Raw genomic sequence first — 24,219 nt, forward strand, 5'->3', positions numbered from 1 at the left:
GGATTTCACTTTTCTCTCTCTCTCTAATCATTTCCATATCAGCTTGCCCTGAAGCAGCAGCTAAATTCTCTGCTCAATTCAGCCGAGTGTAACTATTTTGAAAAAGACATTAGCCATGGTGACTAGAAAATCTTGTTAATCTTCTTCCAGAGAACCTCAATTTCATTCAGATATTCATTACTCAGTCAGAGTAATTCTATAAGCAGCTGAAGGAGAAATCTGCATTAGTTTAAGCCAATCATGATTTTCTCATTCTCCTTTCCAGTGATTAGTGTGGCCATAGCTGTGTAAGCTGAATTTTACAGGCATCTTTTTGGGAAGGCTTTCTGTAGCTAGATGGCTAGCTGACCCCCAATGTTTAATTTTCCCTTTTCATGGCAGGTTTCTAGGAAACAGCTGCCCATCCAGGTACCCTATTTCCAATCCTCCTTTCATATATAGAATTGTGTGATTAGTTCTAGCCAATGGAATGTGACCAGAAGATACTCACATATGCATCCTGCCTTCCCCACCATCTCTTCTTCATTCTGCTGCAACCTTGGATGTCATATCTGAAGACGGCGGCATTATCTAACTCTCTAGTTTGACGTTTGGCCAGAAATGGTTGCACTGGACTTTGCACAAGTGAGAAATACTATGTGAAGATACTTCTCTAAATCTTACTTCTTATTCAAGGACCAGAGAAAAGCTGTGGCACAGAATAAAGAGTAAAGTTATCTAGTCTACATCTATATATACAAGCACTGTAGATATTTTAGTATGGGTATTTTTTCACTTTGGGCTTTGGTTTCTTCATCAGACAGGGTAAAGGACAAGCCTTATAGTCCTGTAATTCAATTGAATTCTTCACTGGTAAAAAGTTCATTGATTAGGATGCCTATATCCTGTAGGCATCACACCTAATGATCTAGGATGCCAGTATATCACTTATCCATTGCCACAATATCCATTGGTATTGACTATAATCTACCTCTATCCTTATGAACTCTCAAAGGTGACCAGGCAGATCTTTTTTAGGACAAGGCTTCATGGTGAGCAGAAACTGCTGGGAGTGGAACAAAAATCAAGCAGAATGGGACAATGGAGGCAAAGGAAAGAAAACACGCAGATAAAGTGCAGGAGAGGAAGAGAACCAAGAAATCTCAAAAACCAAGGCACCGTATTTTTAATACCACATGAAAATAATAGAAGAAGGCACTCTGTAAAGTTAGAAAACTATCTGAACCAAGCCTCCTTCTGAAATTCGGGAAAACTAAATTCACATAATAAGCAAGAGAAAACTATGAAGGTCAAATTCCATGGTAAGTTACTGTAAGGAAAAAGAAGAAGTAGAATCACAGTCCCTTAAATAATTATCGATTATTACAGATTTTAAAAGATCAATAATAGCAAACAAACAATTAATCTCAAAAATATACAAGCAACTCCTGCAGCTCAATTCCAGAAAAATAAACAACCCAATCAAAAAGTGGGCCAAAGAACTAAACAGACATTTCTCCAAAGAAGACATACAGATGGCTAACAAACACATGAAAAGATGCTCAACATCACTCATTATCAGAGAAATGCAAATCAAAACCACAACGAGCTACCATTTCACGCCAGTCAGAATGGCTGCTATCCAAAAGTCTACAAGCAATAAATGCTGGAGAGGGTGTGGAGAAAAGGGAACCCTCTTACACTGTTGGTGGGAATGCAAACTAGTATAGCCACTATGGAGAACGTGCGGATATTCCTCAGAAAACTGGAAATAGAACTGCCATATGACCCAGCAATCCCACTGCTAGGCATACGCACTGAGGAAACCAGAATTGAAAGAGACACGTGTACCCCAATGTTCATCGCAGCACTGTTTATAATAGCCAGGACATGGAAGCAGCCTAGATGCCCATCAGCAGACGAATGGATAAGGAAGCTGTGGTACATATACACAATGGAATATTATTCAGCCATTAAAAAGAATACATTCAAATCAGTTCTAATGAGGTGGATGAAACTGGAGCTTATTATACAGAGTGAAGTAAGCCAGAAAGAAAAACACCAATATAGTATGCTAACCCATATATATGGTATTTAGTTAATTGGTAAAGATAACCCTGTATGTGAGACATCAAAAGAGACACAGATATATAGAACAGTATTATGAACTCTATGGGAGAGGGCGAGGGTGGGATGATATGGGAGAATGGCACTGAAGCATGTAAATTATCATATGTGAAACGAATCTCCAGTCCAGGTTTGTTGCATGATACAGGGTGCTCAGGGCTGGTGCACCAGGATAACCTGGAGGGATGGGATGGGGAGGGAGGTGGGAGGGGGGTTCTGGAAGGGGAACATGTGTACACCCATGGTGGATTCATGTCAATGTATGGCAAAACAAATACAATATTGTAAAGATAAAAAATAGATAAATAAACTAATTTAAAATAAAAAATGAATAAAAGATCAAAATTATAATGTAGCATTTCAAAATGAGTTAACATTAAGAAAATGATGGCACAAGACATGAATAACTGTCTTAAATCAGAATTCAGAAAATTCAGAAATGAGGTAATATATTGAAAGGAAAATTGAAAATAAAAGAAAAAATCACTTTAGAAATAAAGGCTCACAAAATAGAAGTATCACCAAAGTAAATAAACACAATGAAAAAACGCCTCAAGGAATAGATGAAAAGAATGAAATGTTTGAAAATCAAAACTAAATGAAGAGGGAGGAGGCAATGGAGAGTTATGGTTGAATGGGCAGAGAATTTCAGTTTGGGAAGATGAAAAAGTTCTGGAGATAGCAGTGATGGTTGCACAACATTGTGAATGTGTTTTAATGTCATCGGGTTCACTTAAAATGATGAAATGATATATCTTACTTTATGTATATTTTACCTCCATTTATAAAAACAAATGAAGAAAGGGATTGAAAAGTAAAAGAGGAAAAGTGACAAATATTATTGATAGTCAAAAAGCTCCCGGAAAAGATAAAAAAACAAGAAAATAAACAAACATAATGCTATGATTCAAGAAAACCTTCCTAAAATTGAAAAAAAAAAAAAATGAAACAACATGTTAGAAGAGCATATGTACCTGAGAATACTGACTCAGAACAGCCAATATCTACATACAATTTAGTAAAACCAACAGGCTTTTGAAAACAGAAGAAAAAGTCCTTTTTGCATCTATGCTAACATAGTACATGGTTTTTAAGGGGGTAAAAGGAGGTTATCAGAGATGTTTTGACAGCAGCACATAATACCAGGGGGAAAAAATGAAGTAACACATTGAAGACACTCAAGGGAAGAGAATGTAAAATGTATAAAGACCATTGACAAATTGCTGTCAACATGTAGGAACTCCAGAAATTTTATTCCCTTAGGTCTTCTCTTGGAGATTTATGAGAGAACAAGCTTCAGATAACTAAAATGACTAGAAGGACATGGACATAAGGACTGGGGTTGAGTTCTAAATATGTTTTTATTTACTGAATTAAAATTTTATGGGAAAAGTTGTTCTAGACAATGAAGAGTATACAAGCTGATAATATGGACACAACAATCATGAGAAAGGTAGGGGAAGAATAGGGTGAGCAGATGGAAACAAACATAACTGCTTCCAGTAATCATAACAGTGATGTCAATAGAAGCTTCGCCTTTCTGAGACTGTCCACGTGTGACATGGGATAAAGGAAGTGAGTAATTCTGGGACATTCTAATTTGATTATCCCTGAAGTCCTTGAGAGCTAGGATTCTCATTATACACAGAAGAAAATGCAGATGGAATATAGACAGGGTAAAGGACAAGCCCTGTAGTCCTGTAATTGAATTGGAAATATTAGAGTACATTTTCTGATAAAGCCTAGAAACAATGATAAGCCCAGTTTCAATGACAAGCCCAGAGTGATCCTAAAACCTAGATCGTAGTCTTGCTATTTCCTATAAAAAGACATCTTGGAGAAATGGCTGATTCCAGGTCAAGGGCAAGAAAAACACAAAATGACCTGAAATATCTTGACATACCAGAGAGCAAGGAAAGACCATTCTATAACATCAGAAAACTTTGAAACCAACTTGAAAGAATCTCCCATTGGTCAAAGATAGGATAATGAATTTTGAGATGGATAAAAGTAACAATTAACAGAAATGCATCAAATATATTTATATTTTGTAATCAAATTTGAGACAAACTAATTGGTCATCTCAGAATAACAATGAATGCTTCATTAGCTTGAAAATTGGGTAAATTTTTAAAAGAGCCAAATGCTTATACTGCCACTCCTATCTGACTCGTAGTATCAGGTAACCAATTAGTAGATGAAAAGAAGCATCTCTTTAGAAAATTATGCCAACTAATAAATGAAAAAGAAGTCACAGAGTTAAATATTACATTTTTCACAACCTCAATGAATTAATATATCTAAATGTTGAATATCAACTGCTATAAACACTACAAAAGAGTGAAAATCAGACATTATGAACCTCTTGATGAAAACCATAGCGCTAACCATAGAGATTGAAGTGAAGTGAAAGTCGTTCAGTTGTGTCCAACTCTTGGCAACCCCGTGGACTATACAGTCCATGGAATTCTCTAGGCCAGAATGCTGGAGTGGATAGGCTTTCCTTTATCCATGGGATCTTCCCAATCCAGGGATCGAACCCAAGTCTACTCGCATTGTACATGATTCTTTACCAGTTGAGCCATAAGGAAAGCCCAAGAATACTGGAGTAGGTAGCCTATCCCTTCTCCAGTGGATCTTCCCAACCCAGGAATCGAACCAGGGTCTCCTGTGTTGCAGGCAGATTCTTTAACAACTGAACTATCAGGGAAGTCTGAGACTAATTATCTGGATCCAGCGGCCAATCTGCAGGGAATACAAAGGTCAGAGGAACATGATGAATCATACCATGAGTATGCAGTTAGCCAAATCCAGACAGGTCAGATGCTCTGGGTTCTTCACAGATATATTGTAAGAAGAAGAAAAAAATGCTCCAGGAGGCTGTGGATTAAAAGAAGCATAAAAGGAGGAGGTTAGGGATGGGAAGGATTGGGAGTTTGGGATTAGCAGAAGCAAATTATTGTGTATAGGATGGATCAACAAACAGGCTATAGTCCACAGGGTCACAAAGAGTCAGACACAATTGTGTGACTGAGTACAAGCACTGTATAGCGCAGGGAACTGTGTTCAATATCCTGTGACAAATCATAATAGAAAAAAATATGAAAAAGAATATGTGTGTGTAACAGACACTTTGATGTGCTGGAGAAGCTCTATACAGTCAGCAAAAACAAGACCGGGAGCTGACTTGACGGAGCTGAGCTGAGTGGCTCAGATCATAAACACCTCATTGCCAAATTCAGACTTAAATTGAAGAAAGTAGGGAAAACGACTAGACCATTCAGGTATGACCTAAATCAAATCCCTTACGACTATACAGTGGAAGTGAGAAACAGATTTAAGGGACTAGATCTGATAGACAGAGTGTCTGATGAACTATGGACAGAGGTTCGTGACATTGTAAAGGAGACAGGGATCAAGACCATCCCCAAGAAAAAGAAATGCAAAAAGCAAAATGGCTGTCTGAGGAGGCCTTACAAATAGCTGTGAAAAGAAGAGAAGCGAAAAGCAAAGGAGAATCAATTAACACAACATTGTAAATCAACTATTGGTTGATAAAATTTAAATAAATAAAAGACGTATAAAAGATGTTTCAATTTTATGAAATGAACAAGGCTGAACTAAAGGTGCTCATTTGGGGGATAAAACTATAAAGAAATGCAAGGAAGTGCTTACTATATACAGTGGGATTGTGGTTACTTTGGGAAGGAGGAAGGCGCTGTGATTGGAACATGTTCCTGAAGGTATGTGTGGAAAGGGTGCTGTATGGGTCAGGGTTCTCCAGAGGAACAGAACCAGTAGGATATTAAGAGCGATAGAGATGGAGATGTACACAGAGATGGAGATGGAGATATAGGTGTATATGTTCATTGCAATTATGGAGGCTAAGTCACACAATCTGATCTATGGTCTTAAAATGGAGACTCAGGTCAGGAGAGCCCATTTTACTGGGACTGTGTAAACCCCAGTCCAAGTATCGGGAGAACATACGATGAGATACCTCAGCTCAGCAATGAGGCAGGAGCAAAGGGGCAAGTACCTCCTTTCTCCACTTTTTGTTCTACTCAGACCCGCAGTGGATTAGATGATAGTCACTCACACTGAAGAGAGCAATTTACCTGACTGAGTCCACAGATTCAAATGTAATCTCATCTGGAAACCCTCACAACCTCACAGACGTGCCCAGACAACAGTGTTTAATCTGGGCATTCTCTGGCCTGTCACGACTGGCAATATTCTATTTCTTAGAATGAGGTTGTTTGCCTTATAATAATTCCTAAACTATACGTTGTGTGTGTGTGTTTTTCTGTACCTGTGTCTTATTTTACAATTAAATGTAATACAATAAATACCAGCATGAAGTGAAGTGAAGTCGCTCAGTTGTGTCCGACTCTTTGAGACCCCATGGACTGACTGTAGCCTGCCAGGCTCCTCCGTCCACGGGATTTTCCAGGCAAGAGTACTGGAGTGGATTGCCATTTCCTTCTCCAAAATACCAGCATACCCTATATCAAATATAATTTATACACTTACATGAATAGTATACTCTGTAGGCAGGATTATTTTAAATTGAATTATGTGTAACATTCCAATGTGCTACACAGAGCCCAGAATTCTTAATATAACAGAGAAAGTATTATTAATAGTGTAGCCTCTTTAAACACAGGCAGTGTCTCAAATATCTTTTGTTATTCCATGGACCTAGCAACAGTGGTGAGAATATAATAGATATCATTTACTGAGAGTTCACCAAGTGGTAAGCACTTTGTCAGTTACTCCATTGGTTGGTGCAAAAGTAATTGTGGTTTTGGACCACAAATTTTAAATCATTATAACTAGGCTCAAACACATCTTTGTTAATCCAAATAGAAGCCACTATAATCAACATGTTTTTGCCAACAAGAAATAAGTTTGTTTATACCTATAGTATAAAAATCTGTGCTTTGGGATCAAAGGAATTCTTGGAAAGCATTTTTTGCCTCATGTTGGCTGTGGAAGTCTTTTCCCTGCAAAAAGTTGTTGAGATGCTTGAAGAAGTGGTAGTTAGTTGGCAAGAGATCAGCTGAATATGGCTAATGAGGCAAAACTTCATAGCCCAATTCATTCAACTTTTGAAGTGTTGGTTACACAGTGTGTGGTTGGGAGTTGTTGAGCAGAAGAATTGGGCCCTTTCTGTTGACCAATGTCTGCTGCAGCTGTTGCAGTTTTTGGGCATCTCATCAATTTGCCAAGCATACTTTTCAGATGTAATGGTTTCACTGGGATTCAGAAAGCTGTAGAGGATCAGCCCAGCAGCAGACCACCAAACAGTGACCATGACTTTTTTTGGTGCAAGTTTGGCTTTTGGAAGTGCTTTGGAGCTTCTTCTCAGTCCAACCACAGAGCTGGTCATTGCAGGTTGTCATATAAAATCCACTTGTCGTCACACGTCACAATCTGATCAAGAAATTGTTCGTTGCTGTTGCATAGAATAAGAGAAGACAACACTTCAAACAGACCATTTTTTTGATGTTTGGTTAGCTCATGAGGCACCCACTTATCGGGCTTTTTAACCTTTCCAATTTGCTTCAAATGCCATGGTGAATGACCATAGGATGGTCGACATTGAGTTCTTCAGCAACTTTGTGTGTAGTTGTAAGTGGATCAGCTTCGATGATTGCTCTCAACTGGTTGTTGTCAACTTCCTATGGCTGGCCACTATGCTCCTCATACTCAAGGCTCTCATCTCCTTTGCAAAACTTCTTGAACCACCATAGCACTGTAGCTTGTAGAAGTTCCTGGGCCAAATACATTGTTGATGCTACAAGCTGTCTCTGCTGCTTTACTACCCATTTTGAACTTGAAAAAGAAAATCGCTATAATTTGCTTTTTGTCTAACATCACTCGCATAGTCTAAATTAAATATAAAATAGACAGAAAGTAATGTCATTAGCAAAAACCAAAAAGTGAGAAATTCACATTAAAAGGATTATTTAAGAATGTATTCCAATATCAAGTGGCAAATTTCAACAATGCAAAAACCACAATTACATTTGCACCAACTTAATACATGAATTATTTCATTTAATCCTCCTACAACTTTAAAAATAATGATTGTAATTATTGTCAACAATATTCTCAATAAGGAGACTGAGGTGTAGAGAGGTTAAAAGTCCCACACCTGAGGTCCTCCAACTTTAAGTGGCAGCTGGAATTGGAAACCCCAGCAATTCAACTCTACAGCAAGTTCTGCTTTCAAAGTAGATGTTCAACAAGTCCTTGTCCAATTAAATTTTTTAAGCTTTTTATTTTGTTGGGGTATAGCCTATTAACAATATTGTGATAGTTTCAGGTGAACAGTGAAAGAACTCAGCCATATATATATACCCATTCTCCCCCAAACTCCCCTCCCATCCAGGCTGCCACATAACATCGAGCAGAGTTCCATGTGCTGTACAGTAGGTCCTTGTTGGTGCCGATTGACATGTACACACTGCTAGATTCAAAATGGGTAACCAGATGAATTTTTTAATGAAAAATATTTTGTCCACCTACTTTACACTTTCTCACTTTCTGTTCATTGCATCACTCTAGACATAAAAATCAGACAATTATATTTGTGTTTTAGTTGAAAATGTTACACCAAATTAATGTAAATAATATATATAATTAATAAAACACAATATATCAAACCACATTTGGTAATTTGCACAAAGCATATAATCCTATGTACAGTGAGTGTTTGGGCCTGAATTTTTTTAAAAAAAAGCAAAAAGAGGAAATCCATCCTCAGATTTAAATCCACTGGAAAATCACTGTTTCTCCCAAAGACTACTTCCTTATAGCCTCCTTAAATTTTCAAGGGATTTTGTTAATCAACACTAAATAGAGTAAAATGGACCCAAAAGTGCTTCAAAGAATCAATGATCATGTTGATCAGGTTTTCAATTTTTTTAATTAAAACAACATTGTTAAAATATTAAAAATAAAATAGCGTTCCATTTTGGTTGCCTTGTACACACTGTTTTACAGTCAAGATGAATCTTTGACTCAGGCGATTTTTGTAGTTTAAACTTCCTATTTAGATAAATACAGGAAGTCAGTACTGGATAGAAAAAATATTTTTATCAAATGACTAAACATGAAACTTTCGAGTGGGGACATCTTAAAAAGTTGTTCCACTCAAAACAGCATTTATATCATCCCATTTAATCTTTCACATTTTAAGAACAATTCAAACGGACTAGATTATTGGGTGATGAACTAGCCAGAAGAACGAAATTCTCAAAATACACTTCTTGGTAGTTATTTGATGATAAGGAAAGTTTATAGTATGACTTGAAAGGTAACCCCAGGAATTTTGAATTTGAACATCTGAACTAACCTCTTCAACTATCAAGTTTCTGGTGCTTATTAAGAAAGGAAGAGGGAGTGGTACAAAAAATTCCACTCAACTAAGAGCCACAGTGGGGATTATGAGTTGACGGTGCCATATCTGAATTTCAGGAGGATGAACGATTTTAATAAAATTGTACATGTACAAAAACCTCACTTTTAAGGATACTTTTACATTATGCAATTAAACTTTGAAATCCATATAAATATTAAATAGTCTGTTTCACATTGAAGTGGTTATGGTCACATTCCATATTCACTATTACATATTGCTATCACTAACCTCATTAGAAACAACTGGCTTTCTGTTGTTACCATTTGCGTTGGGTTGTACCCAGTAAAGTTCCCTGTGAGTTTTGTTACTGTTGTTTTTTCCAGATTCTGGAACGGTTTAAAAGTTCACTTGCTCTATAATGTCAAGACATCATTCTGTGACACTTTTCCTTCCACCTGCCTTCCTTTCCTTCTGTCATCCAATGAGCAAATAATCATTAATTGCCTACTGCTGTTGTTTAGTCTCTATATCAGGTCTAACTGCTTTGCAATCTCATGGACTGTAGCCCGCCAGGCTCCTCTGTTCATGGATTTCCCAGGCAAGAATATTGGAGTGAGTTGCCATTTCCTTCTTCAGGGGATCTTCTCGACCCAGGGATCCAACCTGGGTCTCCTGCATTGCAGGCGAATTCTTTACTGACTGAGCCACTAGAGAAGAATACGAAACCCTATGCTAGATGGATGCAACGTGATTCTGCCTTCACTTACCTTAATGTACAAGAGGATACAACAAATACACAGATGAATATCACAAAATGTGATATTTGCAAAGTAGAAATAAACTCTGAGTGGTTTCAGAATATAAGGAAGAAGCACTGAGCTCAGCCTGGAAGGAGAGGTAGAGAATGATGCACTTCTTTGAACATCACCACCCTCAGCCACGAGGGCAACAGTTTCAAAGCCAGCAGATAGAAGTTATATTTTCCCCCCGGGATTGTCTGCAACTAGACCCCGTTTCCTTCCATAGCCCCCAACTCACTGCTCTCTGGAGCTTACATACCCTATTTAAAGCACCACTTAAAAAAATGTTGCCCTTAAAGGACTAAGATCAGGAAACTGACAGCTCACAAAGCGGTCTGCTGGCACCAGAGCTCAAAAGAACAGCCCCTAAAAGCAGAGGCTCCACTCGTTAGCCCAAACGCAAGTTGTTATAATGCCTTTCGGCCTTCTGTGCTTGTATAATACAGGCCTTCTTGGATTACAAGACACTTTGAAGATCTCACCTTCTCCCATTACTTGTCTTCTACATAAAATGCCCACAGATGTGAGTCTGTTAGAATGTGTGAGAACTGAAGTTTGATAATTTATAAACCAATACTTCCTAAGGGTTGAAATTTGTTAGGATGCCGTGGCACTGAAAGAGGGCCTGTTGCTGCGGGAGCGCCCCCTACTGACCATAAGCAGAAGTGTTGTAAACTTAGAAGTGGAAGCTAATCAGTCTGTGCCTGCGCGCTAAATCGCTTCAGCCCTGTCGGATTCTTTTCCACCTTATGGACTGTATAGCCCCCAAAGCTCTTCTGTCCATGGGATACTCCAGGCAAGAATACTGGAATGGGTTGCCATGCCCTTCTCCAGGGGATCTTCCTGACCCAGGGATCGAACCTGCATCTCTTAGTCTCCTGCATTGGCAGGCCGGTTCTGCACCACTTATACCACCTGGGAAGCCCACTGACCAGTCTGGAAATATCACTCAGTAAATTCTTGTTAATACTTGTTAATATCCCATACTCCCTGTCTAATAACAAGTATTTATTGAGTGATATTTTTGCAATACAAGAGGACTGAGATTGTATGTGCCAGTGGCCAAAGCAATTATGCATATCTTTTAATTTTAAAAACCAATATATTTAATAATTGGACCTCTTATAGAACAATAATCACCAAAGAAACATGTGGTTGGGCTGAATTCAAGCATCATGGATGTGCTTTGTTTCTCCTTTGTTTCTTTTCTAAATGCAATCAGGTCAGGTACTAACTGAACAGGAATAGAAAGACACAAGAAGGCATGTTCTTGTGCCTTAGATGGACCATGTTCTTGCAGATGGACATTCAACACTATGAAACTGTCAATGGCCCCAGGTACAAATAAACTCAACATATTCTTAGCCAGGGCCTAAATAGGATTCTTTTTTCTTTTTTTTTTAATAAATTTATTTATTTTAGTTGGGGGCTAATTACTTTACAATATTGTAATAGTTTTTGCCATACATTGACATGAATCAGCCATGGGTTTACATGTGTTCCCCTTCCTGGACCCCCCACCCACCTCCCTCCCCATCCCATCCCTCTGGGTCATCCCATTGCCCCGGCCCTGAGCCCTTGTCTCCTGCATCGAACATGGAATGGTGTTCTGTTTCACATACGATAATATACATGTTTCAATGCTATTCTCCCAGAACGTCCCACCCTCACCTTCTCCCTCAGAGTCCATAAAATTGTTCTATGCATCTGTGTCTCTTATTCTGTCTCGCATATAGGGTTATCGTTACCATCTTTCAAATTCCATATATATGCATTAGTATACTGTATTGGTGTTTTTCTTTCTGGCTTACTTCACTCTGTATAATGGGCTCCAGTTTCATCCATCTCAGTAGAACCGATTCAAATGTATTTTTTTTTTTAATGGCTGAGTAATATTCCATTGTGTTTATGTACCACAGCTTCCTTATCCATTCGTCTGCTGATGGACATCTAGGTTGCTTCCACGTCCTGGCTATTGTAAACAGTGCTGCGATGAACATTGGGGTACACGCGTCTCTTTCAATTCTGGTTTCCTCGGTGTATATGCCCAGCAGTGGGATTGCTGGGTCATATGGCAGTTCTATTCCCAGTTTTTTAAGGAATCTCCACACTGTTCTCCATAGTGGCTGTACTAGTTTGCATTCCCACCAACAGTGTAAGAGGGTTCCCTTTTCTCCACACCCTCTCCAGCATTTATTGCTTGTAGACTTTTGGATAGCAGCCATTCTGACTGGTGTGAAATGATACCTCATTGTGGTTTTGATTTGCATTTCTCTAATAATGAGTGATGCTGAGCATCTTTTCATGTGTTTGTTAGTCATCTGTATGTCTTCTTTGGAGAAATGTCTGTTTAGTTCTTTGGCCCATTTTTTGATTGGGTCGTTTATTTTTCGGGAATTCAGCTGCAGAAGTTGCTTGTATATTTTTGAGATTAATTGTTTGTCTGTTGCTTCATTTGCTATTATTTTCTCCCATTCTGAAGGCAGGATTCTTTAATAAATATGGCAAGTTGGCTCTAACACTCATCTCTAAAAGAGCAGGCAAGAGAGCTTTTATTTGATATACCGAGTATCAGAACACAATAGAAAAATACAGTAACTAAAACATCATGGTTCTGGCAAAGTTAATACATCAGAAACAGACCCAGGTATTTGAGGGAATTTAGTACTTGATATAAATATCTTTTAAATTAATTGGAACAGGATTCAATAACTGTTGAGATAATCAGTCATAATGCCTATCTTAAGACATGCACCAGAATACATTACAGCTAGGTTAATGATCAATGCCAAAAAAATCATAAAAGCAACAGAAGAAAATATGGAATGACATCTCTATAATCCTAGAAGGAAATAGGCTTTCCTAAACCAAACCTAAGTAAGCCATAGTTTCTAGCTCCAAGAAATATGTGTTATCTTACAATGTGCCACAGTATTTATCATACACATAGTTTATTTTCCCTCCTGCTCTCTTCTGTTCCTTACTCTTAACGCATATTTTGCTATTGTTACTGATTGGCCACCTTTTTTTAAAATTTGAGATAAAATAAAGCACAAGGACATGAATTTGCCTTATAAGTATGGAACCATGCATAGAGTTTCAGGAATTCAAAGACATAAGTTGTCCTTTTAAAGACTTGAAAAGTGAAACTGTTAGTCACTCAGTCGTATCTGACTCTTTGTGACTCCATGGACTGTAGCCCACCATGCTCCTCTGTCCATGGAATTCTCCAGGCAAGAATACTGGAGTGGGTTGCCATTTCCTTCTCCAGGGGATCTTCCTGACCCAGGGATTAAACTCGAGTCTCCCACATTGCAGGCAGACTCTTTACCAACTGAGTCACCAGGGAAGCCCTTTAAATACTTGGACTTCCTCAAACTAGTTCAAAACTCACTGGTGCTAACTGGAGTATCTAGATGTTTGGGACTTGTTTGAATAGTCTGTTTTTCCCCCGAAACTTTTATCCCAGTCAAGAAAACCAATTACCCCGTTACTCCCCACAAGCAAGGATAAATAAATAAATCCTTTTCATTTCTAGAGAGAGAACAGGTAAGAGGTAAAAGCCTTCAGCTGCCAGAAAACTCACTTTAAAGCTACTATGTATGGACACATTAACAACACACTAATCTGTGGAAGAAATTTACTTATAACACAACTGTCAGGACTGGGTAAAGGACCAATTGAAGAAGCCACTACCCGAAAAGTAACATTCCAGTAATCGCTTCATAAAAAGATGTTTGAGCCACTGTGCGAAGGAAACAGTCTAGACAGCCACTCTCCAAGAATGTGCCATTGTGTGTGTAGCAGATTGAGTTCACACTCCACTCCTGATTCACAAAGGGAAGCCAGTGTGCCATGGGGCCACCAGCCAGGTTGTGGGTGGTGGAATAAGTGCTCTTGGAGGGAGCAATGTTCTTCTGGGAACAGAATCAGCACACTAGCTAAGAAACAAATGCAGAAGTCTTGAATGAAGTTAGACAAGAACATAAATTGGATGCGATTTTTCCAAGGCATAAAGGGTGGGCATCCACCATATTTCAAAAATTTTCCAGACTGTCAAATTTCCAGGTAATTCTGCATAATGATGGGTGTTTCTCTGTGAGATTCATGGGAGGAAGACTTGTCTGTGCCAGTTACATATGGAAATTCTGTGACTATGCCTACATTACTGTATTTTTGACACTGCCTGCATGATTTGATTGCACTTATACGTCTATGACTATATTCCATTTATATTCAGATGGGAGGACAGAAAAAAAGGGACAGGAATTAATCTAGATGTTTCTAAGTGGATTTGCAATACATGATGGAAAAAAAAACACAACCTCCTGCCGAAACCAATTATTTTTCTTAATTCATTACCAAAGAACCTTAAATCCCACCTCTTTCCTGAAGAATTTCATTGCTTAATAAAAAAAAAAAAAAAAAAGAGGTTGGTAATTTTACTCAGGCTTCAAGCTGTACAAATTCAATTCCCATGATGATATATTTACTTAATACTTAAGGATATATATTATTTGCTTACAACTAATATACTTTTATAGTCATGGTGTTTAACAGATAGTTTTCTTATATTTATCATTTTGCTGCCTGGAGTTTAAAGAAGAAAATCTTGAAAAAGTGGTTAGAATAAGAATTTCCCTACAATTTACCTTTTTCCAGCTTTGACAGAAATCATGCTGTTGTCACGGGCTTCACTAATGCAAAGTTCTTTTCCCCATCAGAATAAACATGGGATTGAATAAAAGGCCTTGATTTTATGCCACAGAGATACATGTCAGATGTCTAATCTACAGAAAAGTAAGATAAGACACTGTTTTAAGGTTCTGTGTTTATGATCATTTGTTACATCAACAATAGAAAACAAACACTAATACTTGCAGAAATTGAGGCCCTTAGTCACAGAGCTAAAGAGACACACCAGGCTCAAGAGTCATAGGAACTAAGGAAGACCCAGAGAGCCCGGGTGCTGCTTCATTTCAGGGTGAGTCAGCACCTCAGCTGTACTGTGTGTATGTATGTGTGTGTGCATGCTATGAAATAGCTGCTGTTTTCTTTCACTTTCAAATCATGCCATACAAGAAAGAGGATTCTGGGAAATTTAGTTCAACCTAGCCAAACTGACACATCACAAAGTCCATGTCATAGACTTCTCCTCTGATTTTTCTTCCTTCTTTCCTTCCTTCCCTTTGAGGAAATTAATATCAAGCTGATTGATTTCCAAAAATTTTTATCTTAAAATGTTTAAATGCATTCAGGCTATAAACAGAAAAAGAAAGTACTCGCATGAGTCTAGAGTACTATGCATATGTATTAATGTATATTTTACATACTAATTTACTTATTTAATGACTCACACAAGGTCAGCTTCTTCTAGACTAACAACAAGCTCCTAACTGAGATCTAGGAAGTTTCAAAATGAGTATTTTATGAAGATGTATGGTTTCCCTGCAAATTGTCACTACCATAAAAAATTGTATTCCAAGATGCAATGCATAGTACCTGGGAAAATGAATAAAATTATAAAAGGCAAAAAGAATATATAGATTCCAGCCCCATCTTCAGTCTGTCTGAGCTGGGCAGGCTTATAAAAAAAAATTACCTACTTCTCTGAAATTTAATTGCCTCATCTGCAGAACAAGAATGAACTCTTCAGCTTCCTTCAATTATAGGAAACTGATAACTTTGATTATCTGTGATTTTCTGAAGTTAAAGGGTATGTAATGGAAAGAATGGTTACTATGAGGTGGCTGTTCTAAATGGGTTTCTTAACTTCTTGATATAATCAGCCTATCTGTGAAGAAAATAGGCGAAGAGTAACTAGGTACATTAAGTCCCCTATACGAATCTTCAAGTTTCGAACTTTCAAAGATGCAAACTTGCCAGCTGTTGTAGTGTACTGCTGTACTTTTCAAGGTACTGTGTGTGTGTGTGTGTGTGTTAGTCGCTCAAGTCATGTCCAACTCTTTGCTATCCCATGGACTGTAGCCCGCCAGTCTCCCCTGTCCATGGGATTCTCTGGGTAAGAATACTGGAGTGGGTAGCCATTCCCTTCTCCAGGGGATCTTCCAAACTCAGGGAGTGAACCCGGATCTCCTGCACCACAGTCAGAATCTTTATCATCTGAACCACCAGGGAAGACCCAAGATAATGTACTGAAAGGTTAAAAATGTTTTCTTTATTTTATGTGTTTGTTAGCTTTTTTATGTATTATTTGTGTGAAAAGGTATTATAAACCTATTATAGTATGGTATAGTATAGTCAATTGTGTTAGTTGGGTACCTAGGCTAACTTTGTTGGACTTATAAACAAATAGGACTTTACCAATGCACTCTCCAAACAGAGCTCATTCGTATGTAGGGGACTTACTGTAGATAGTAGCTATCAAGATATGTTTATAAAAAAACCTAACTAAATAGAACAGTAAGATCACTGGATATGCTAAAGTTGTATTCCCTCTCTGTGGGGGCAATTATCAACCTTAGAAACACATGGAAAGGAAATTGACCTTACCTTACCCTGAAAAATAGCACAGCAACATTAAAAGAACCACAAGTATGTAGTTGATCAAAACAGTGAACCTTTTGCATCTCTATTGTTTTACAATGAGTTTTAGTGACCTTAATCGAGTATGTGCTTTTCTGATCCACAACTCTAAAAAAAGCAAATTTCAGCTGTAAAATATATTAAAAATGTAACTTATTTGCCATATGTGTTATCTGAAAGGGGGTGGGGAACCTGCTGTGAAAACATTAAAAAAAAAGTTTGACCACATTAAAAGAGTAAGGCACACAAGGACACAAGGAGGATAATGATTTTTTTCCCCCTAAACTCCTGGCCTGAACATAAGTCCTACCAAAGTCCCCCTTACCAGATGGCTAACCCAGCTAGGGAAGACAGCCAACTTGATTTCAAATGTGAGAGTGATCTTTTTTATTTAAATGAAAGATAGAAACTGTCTCAACTTCATTATATCCAAGAGGAGAGCTCCAGCGTTCAGCATGTGGGTCTGGTTTGAGTAAAGCGTTTGTCTTTTGTTGAATAGAAATCATATGTAAGCCCAGCAGTGGCCTGAACCATTTGCTAATACTAATTGTTGTTGGTGGAAAGCGGAGTAGGAGATTGTTAAAGTCTTCCCTGGCAGTAACCTGATCTGTGGAAATGGACTTCACAGGAACTGTGATGAGGTTTGCAGCTGGCAGAGGAGGACGACAGTGTAGACGCCCGTGTCCCCATCTTTCCTTTGGCAGGGCAATCGAGACCCTGAAACAGCTCTGGGAGGTGGCCAGTGGCCCAAAACGCAGCTTTGGCATTCTTCTCCTCCCCAGCCCCTCCTCAGCCCAGGACCTGACAACAAAAACTGAAGTGGGTATATTTCTAAGAACCTATATTTTCAAAAAATTATTATTTAAGGATGTGGCTATTTTGAACTATGATGAATATAAGTACATTTAAGATATACCATTGGCAAGTTAGAAAACCACCAAGTAAGGCCAGATGTATAAACTGACTTGATGTTTTAATTTAAAACATCAGCATCCAGTTGAAATGGTCTGTTATGATATGAGTCAAGTCACAGAGAATTCATACACAAATGAGGCTGACCTCTTGTTCCTGGAACCTAGAAACAGTTGCCTTTTAAAATGATTATTGGGGGTGCGGTGGGGGGGAGGCTCAAGAAGAAGGAGATATATATATGCTTAAAGCTGATTCATGTTGTTGTACAGCAGAAACCAGCACAACAATGTAAAGCAATTATATTCCAACTAAAAATTTTTTTAATTTTTAATAATAAAGGCTGAATGAATGAAAAAAATAATAGCAACAAGTGCTGAATTGTCAAACTTGTGATTTGTGTTGTTGTATGGCAGAAACCAACACAACATTGTAAACATTTTTTGAAAATTTGGAAAAGTGATGATAATAATGAGATTAGCATCTATTCTCTCTGTTTTTCTAGGAGTAAATAACACATTTGTAAAAAATCAATGAAATGATTATTAACCTATACATCATCAAGATAAGAGGACTTCGTTAGTTAAGACATTGGATTATAAAAGTGAACATTTGCTCTTATGCTAGTCATGACAATATTTGAGAATCCAGTTGTGTTGTATAACATATACTATAAGTCATATTGTGTTTAAAATTGTTATTTGACATGCAAAAATTATGCTAATCTGTAATTACATTCCTTTCTGTTTTAGCAATTGTTCACTAATACCTAGAAATCTTTCCCCTACCCCCACCCCAGTCAACACTGCAGGAACTCTGTAGGAATCTGTTGTTTCAGTTTTGTTGGACATGCAGCTACTTAAGACCGCAATACTTCATACTTTAGTCTGGAGTCATTTGGATGCAAGTAACAGAGATTCACATAAAGTACCTCAGGCAAAATTGACAAACTTATTGAAAGGCTGTAGGGGCTTGCCTGGGCTTCCCTGGTTGCTCAGACAGTCAAGAATCTGCTGGCAATGTGGGAGCCCTGGGTTTGATCCCTGGGTTGGGAAGATCCCCCGAAGGAGGGCATGGCAACCCATTCCAGTATTCTTGCTGGAGAATCCCTGTGGACAGAGGAACCTGGTGTGCTATAGTCCATGAGGTCGCAAAGAGTTAGACACAACTGAGTGATGAAACACACACAGGGGCTTGCCTGGGGCTTCCCTGGTGGCTCAGTGGTAAAGAATCCACCTGCAATGCGGAAGATGCGGGTTCGATCCGTGGGTCAGGAAGATTCCCTGGAGAAGGAAATGGCAACCCACCCCGGTATTCCTTCCTGGAGAACTCCATGGACAGAGGAGCATGGCGGGCTACAGTCCATGCAGTTGCAAAGAGTTGGACATGACTGAGCAACTAAACAACAACAACAACAACCATGGCTTCTTCTGCTTGATGGGGAAAGATAGCTGAGCACAGCTGATTAAGGAAAACACATAATAATATCAAGTAGATATTCTAAATGTACTTTTGAGAATAAAGAGTGCTGCATGGCCTCAGTGCTCATACATTTATCAGCTTTTATTTAATAAATATAAAAGCCTGCATATGGTTCTTTCACATTTGCTAAAGTTAATACTTTAGCTTTTCAGCCAAATGTTTACAATCACCATTTTACAGACAAGGAAACACAGTCCCAGACTCTGTGGGACTCACATAGAGCAGCAGACGTGAGACTCAAAACCCACTCTCATTCCACACATCTACTCATCTGAAAAAGGGAAAAGAAAGTGTAATTACCGATCTTACTTTGGGAAAAACGTAGAATGGCCCACTCCATTGGGGAAAAAAAAAGTAAAAGAAGAAGTAAGAATCGATGTGGTTTTCACTCCTTTATCAGATATCAGTCAAAAAATGTCTTAATATCTTTGAAATATTAAAGATTATAACCACATATGAGAATGCTGTCACTGGTTTATAAAATAAAATCTTGTCCTGCTACCTGGCAGAGCTCTTTAGTTCTAGACAGTTAAAGGAAAAACATTGGTGGTTCTCTTTTTAAGTGTGTTCTTTTTATAGTACATTTTGAACATATTATATTATCCAGAAACAGACTGTTGTTTTTAAGCAATTCTTTAAGAAAGCTTCCTTGATTTGGAGACTTCCCTGGCAGTCCAGCAGTTAAGACTGGACTGCACTTTCAATGCACTTCCAATGCAGGGACCTGGGCTCAATCCCTGGTCAGGAAACTAAGATCCCAGGTGCTGCATGGTGCAGCCAAAAATAAATAATAAGCCTCCTTGGTATGTTTTTGGATTTTGTTTTCTTAAAAATCCTTAGTAGAGACTGGAGTAGATAAGCAAAAGTAACAGTGTGCTACACACAAGGATAAAACCAGTTTCTTGGCTTCTCATTTACATTTAAGAAAAAATTTTTCCTCTAATGAGTCCTTCTAGATTTATGTTCCAGTTTCTCCAGCTACAAAACAAGACTATTATCAAGTGTTTACCAGGGTGTTGCCCAGTTCCTTTCACTGGTGCACATTGAACCAGCTTCCATACCCAGTCTCCAGCTCCTTACCAGTCGCCTCCTCCAGCCTTCTCCCATAGCTTGGCACACTTGAAGGCAGGGCCTGTCTCAGCCCCCAGGACCAAGCACAGTGTCTGGCACGTGACTGAAGTGATTTTAGTTGATTAATTGGAACTTGCTCTTTCCATATACTTGGTAAACCTGTCTAACAGACCAGTGCTTCTCAAACTGGAGTGTGAATTGAAATCACTTGGGGAGCTTTAAAAATGCTGGTACATGCACCCCACTTCCTGAGATTCTGATTTAATTTGTCCAGGGTGTGATCTGAGCATCAGAATGGTTTGAAACTCTCCATGAGGTCCTAACTAGAAGCCAAAAGTGAGAACTGCTCTAATGATTAGATGCTTCCCAAACTGACAAACACTCCAAATGATCCCATATTTATTGCATAACTGCAATGTCTTAGGTTATAATAGACAGTTATTTCCCCTTCCTTTATGATCCCATTCCCTGGGGCTTTGGAATAAGCAAAGTGACTGCTTTTTCGTTATGGCTAAACCAGTATTTGGGGCTTCCCAGGTGGCACTATTGGTAAAGAACCCACTTGCCAATGCAGGAGACATAAGAGACCCAGGTTCAGTCCTTGAGTCGGGAAGATCCTCTGGAGGAGGGCATGACAACCCACTCCAGTATTCTTGCCTGGAGAATCCCATGGACAGAGGAGCCTGGCAGGCTACAGTTCAGAGGATTGAAGAGTCTAACATGACTGAAGCTACTTAGCATGTAGCACAAACCAGTCTTTGGCTGCTAAACCAGTATTTAAATCAACGCAATATGAAATAACCCTAAACTTCCAGTGGAATGCATTTTGACTGTATTTTAAATTGGTTTTGAGCAACTTTTCTTCTAGGAAAAAACAATCATTTTACAAGCCTAGGCCCAGGGGACACAAGGAACATAATTTGCAACTCTCGCTGCCTCTGATATATAGATATCTTCCTTGCCAGTAATCTGAAAAATGTTCATATGCTCCAGAAGACACACACATGCATTGTGTTAATATAATTTTATAGAGTAAGACCACACAGAGATGTTTGGGGAAACCATTTTTACAAATAAATTGGCAAGATTCTGAAATCAATAGACAAGATTCCTCTGAGCTCCCTCGGCTTGCGCACCAGAGTGAAATTAACTCTCAATCGACGATAGGATAGAATGACTGTCCTATTCTGGCTCCCATTCTGGCTCCTGCCTATTCTCATCTCTGTTTCTAAGCAACTCCTCACTTTCTTCCTCTGTCCTCACCCTAGACTCTCAGCACTTCCTTCCTCTGTGGAGCCATCATCCCTTGAACATGCCGCCAGCGCTGCGCTAATTTTTTACAGTCTTTGTCTCCACCGCTAGACTGTAAGCTTCTTGTGGGGCCATCCTGTGTCTTATCTCTGACATCCAGAACAAAGCAGAGAACAGGGAACACCTTTGACCTGTTAAGTGATTAACAGAGAAGGTTAGGCAGTAGATATCTTGAACTAATTAACCACAGCTCTGGGCATGACTTGAATACGCAGACCTTGAGTCAGCGTGTTAATTCACAGAAAGGAAAGAACAACATGAAAAGTGGCTGTGTATTTTCAGACAGTGCCAATATATTGAAATAGCAAAAAGCTCATTTATATTATCAAGTTTGATATTGTTTTCAGCACTTTTTGTGGAGGAACGTCAAAGAATCATCATTTCTATGTTTTCATCTGTTTTGAAAACTGGTGAGTATTGATCTGTTTCATTTCCTTCATTTCTGCCAGAGAACGAAAACTAGTGTACATGCCGAGGTTTACCCCTAAAGTACTCAGGCCATTATCTTCGGAGAATGCTCTGGTATTCACTCAGCTTGACCTTTCTTCAGGTGATTTTTTTTTTTTTTTACTTGTAGCTACTCACTTGCAAACAATTTGTACCTAGGAGATACTCAGGACCCTGTCCTCAACTGTGGCAGACACTATTAGCTGACTACCAGGCTATTTCTTTGTCTTTCTGGACAAATCAACAAGGATGCACTTGCCAATGCTTTGTGATCCTATGTGGTCACCTGACACAGCAAATGATATATAAGTGGGAGTGATGTGTGTCCCTCTCAGGCTTGGCCATAAAAATCTCCAATGCACATCATCTGATGATGCTTGTTTCTTTCCTCTTTTAGCAGCATGATGGCAAGTGGTGAAGACCGGCAGAACCACCAGATTAGAAAGAACATAAATCACTGAAACCTAGAGAAGGAAAATTGCCTGCGGGACTTCACATGAGTATGACTAAGCACTAAACTTCCACTACGATAAGCAACTGAGATTTGGGAGTATGTCAGTTAACGGTGATGACACACAACCCAGCCCTGATTCCCTTCCTGATGGAACTCCACACAATATTGATGCAGAAATGGGCACTGCAGCTGCCGCTAGTGTCTGGGAGACTTGGCACTCCGGAGCCCTCACTGATCCCCCTCCGGGAACTGAACCTACCTAGGCTACCCATTCCCCCAACCCAGAGCTTCTCCCCGGTTCCTATCATCTAGCTCATCAAAGGATGGGATCACCACAGGAGTCTCTCCTCGCCCCCTCGGCTTCAGAGTTTAGTGATGGTGGGCAGGTGGGAGAGAATAGAGAGCATCTATTATGTATGAAGTACCTTGTGATGGGGCTTCCCAGGTGGCGCTAGCTGTAAAGAACCCACCTGCCAGTGCAGGAGGACGTAAGAGACTCAGGTTCGATCCCTGGGCCGAGAAGATCCCCTGGAGGAGGGCATGGCAGCCCACTTCCATATTGTTGCCTGCAGAATCCCATGGGCAGAGGAGTCTGGCTCCTAGGGACTGCAGCCTAGTCTATGGCTACAGTCCATAGGGTTGCAAAGAATCAGACATGACTGAAGTAGCTTAGCACGCACTCACGGATTGTGTGATGCACTCCTTCACACAGGATCTCATCTTCAATGTCACAAAGCCCTATGAGGGAGGCATCACTATTTCCCCACTCCCCATCTGAAAACTAAACACCCACACAAGGTTACCAGCTGTTAGTGACAGAATCTAGATACCAATTGGCTCTCTGCCTAGAGGGTTGGTGATGACTCCATTCCCCACACACTCACCCTGCTTCCCTGTCTCGGGGTCTCACTTGGAGCATATGCCTCTGGGAAGGGCAGTGTGGGAGCCTCTCCATGGAAGCCAAGCTGTTTCAGAGACCAGAGTGGGTGGAGAATGTGTTGCTAGTCTTCTCACTTAAAACTTGAAACACATTTTTCAATGGAAAAAAATACTATGCAGAGATATTCCATTTTGTAAACGTATGTGAAAGCACTTTACAAACCATCAAGAAGTATGTGATTTGCCTGAAAGGAATTACTACTCTCCACTACATTAGCACTATAATTCTGAGACTTTGTGGATTAAATAGCCTTTTGTGAAGTAGTTGGAGAATTGAACCACTGACTATTACGCTGTCTCAAAGGAAAAATACATCTGATAGCCAAACAGCTGACTTACAACAGACATTTGGAACCAAACCCATTCATAAACTGAGAGCTGCCTGGATTAACATGAAGAGGACACATCATCACCATCTTCATCAAGTATTATTTATTAAGAGCAGTGTACAGGGTGAAGGCTTTGGGCTAAAGGAAAAAAGAAGTGAAGTGTTAATCTAATTTTTTAGTGGCTAAAATTCCACATCCCCAGTTGTGAATGAACTCAAGCTGTTCCCAAACATCCCTCTCATCTCTCTCCTTACCGCCTTCCCCTTATTTTGGACTTATCTTTGACTTCCCTCTCTTTTTCTTTTCCTCCTGCCATTCCATGTTTTGTCCACCTTCCCCATCTATTCTTGCACAACACAAACTCTTTTCTAAATCTGACATCTCAGACTTTGCGATAAAGTCTGTGCTGTGCTGTGCTTAGTCACTCAGTCCTGTCCAATTCTTACGACCTCATGA

General features: G+C 39.2%; 1 long non-coding RNA gene across 1 annotated transcript; it reads left to right on the top strand.

Moving 5' to 3' along the window:
- The first annotated feature begins 15,178 nt into the window (after positions 1-15,178).
- On the top strand, positions 15,179-23,993 carry LOC145521330 (uncharacterized). Its single transcript, XR_014065324.1, has 2 exons — positions 15,179-15,259; positions 22,439-23,993. It is a non-coding gene; the product is annotated as an uncharacterized LOC145521330 (long non-coding RNA).
- Positions 23,994-24,219: the final 226 nt, after the last annotated feature.

Source organism: Giraffa tippelskirchi, chromosome 9 (genome assembly GCF_054371585.1).
Source record: "Giraffa tippelskirchi isolate mGirTip1 chromosome 9, T2T-mGirTip1v1.2.pri, whole genome shotgun sequence".
Classification (NCBI taxonomy): Eukaryota; Metazoa; Chordata; class Mammalia; order Artiodactyla; family Giraffidae; genus Giraffa; species Giraffa tippelskirchi.